This window comes from Pinus tabuliformis, chromosome 8, assembly GCF_031772625.1.
Source record: "Pinus tabuliformis cultivar Carrire ecotype Pingquan chromosome 8, CPIR1, whole genome shotgun sequence".
Classification (NCBI taxonomy): domain Eukaryota; kingdom Viridiplantae; phylum Streptophyta; class Pinopsida; order Pinales; family Pinaceae; genus Pinus; species Pinus tabuliformis.
The window spans coordinates 389,613,520-389,615,022 of NC_142294.1; positions in this window are offsets into that span (position 1 = coordinate 389,613,520).

Genomic DNA, 1,503 nt, shown 5'->3' on the forward strand with positions numbered 1-1,503 from the left:
GGTGACAGCGTTCTGAATCTTCAGATTAATTGACTGTGATTTGCTTCAGCGATGATGGGTTTTCAGTGATTGGTTATATTGCAGTGGTGATTGATTTTGAGCTTCAATGTTGACGATGGGTCCAGTATGAAAATTGGATAAAACGTGGCCTTCATATTGTGGTGTTGTGTTCCAAGAGTATCCAGTCTGAAAATTTATGAAGCGTGGTCCCTGGAGGAAGAGTGAAGGTGGGAGCCTTCTGTAGGTCGACGCCTACGTACTAGTAAACAGATCGGCTATTACAAGAGCCAGGGGGTTGGAGCTCCCTTCCAGTATTAGCTGGAAAACGAGTGAAGGTTGGGGCCTTTTGTAGGCTGGTGCCTACGTACTAGTAAACAGATCAACTAGTACAAGGTCTAGGGGGTTGTAGCTCCCTTCTAGTAGAAGCTGAAGAACGAGAGAAGGTTGTAGCCTTCTGCAGGTGGGTGCCTACATATTGGTATGAGCCTGCACCAGTACAAGATTGTAAACAGGTTTTTCTTATATTAAAAGAAGACAACAACGAGTGACTTTTGTCTCGCATTGGGTTTCCACCTTGGTGTTCATGTGTGTTGCTTATGTGTGATGGTTTATTCTATTATTATTGCACATGGTTACTGTTTATATATATATATATATATATATATATATATATATATATATATTTTATTTATTTATTTTTCTCGGTAAAAGACTAAACTATTATATTATGTACAGAGTCAAAAATACATCATGGTGAAACAAGAGAGAATCAGGCTCTGGGTATGTCACCCAAGAGCAATTGAGGCATCCAAAAAACTAGCCCACGCAGGGGCACCAGACACAAAAGCCAGACTTCCATAAGAGCACGCCCTCGCAGGGGCACCCACCTTTTCATCCCACACAGGGGAGACCGACCTTACCCAAATCATTAACAAAAAATTCAGGAACAGGGACATTAAACCAGGCACGAAAGAGACGAGAAGCATTGTTACTTTAACAAAATCAAAAAAAAAACAGCAGAAGACACCAGAAGACCAAACAAAAAGCCATAGGAACCTTGTGCGCGGGCATCATCAGTCGTCCATTTGCACTTCCTCTACCCAGCACCAGCCATAGGGTTCTCTCTCAGCAGCAGTGGGAAAGGTGTCTTCCTCCTTGCCAGTTCCCGCCCTCTGTTCTTGCTTGCGTTGCATTGCGTTTTCCAGATCTGAGGCCAAATCTTTAACCTCCTGCTCCTTATCAGTTTCAGGGGCCTCTACTTCATGCTTCTGATTGTCAGTCGTCCTCTACCCCTGTTCATCCAGGGCGTCCTCAGCTTCCCGGGCATTTTCTATGAACAAGACTGAGACATGCGCGCTGATCCGCGGATTGTTCATGGCACTGCTGAAATTGAAGATAGCTGAACCAAAGGCAAGCAAGGCATTCGAGCTCAAAGCCCCTGCATCCATGAATTGGCTGGAATGGAGGGGGTTAGCGCCAGTGGAGCGAGCAATGTTGCAGTGG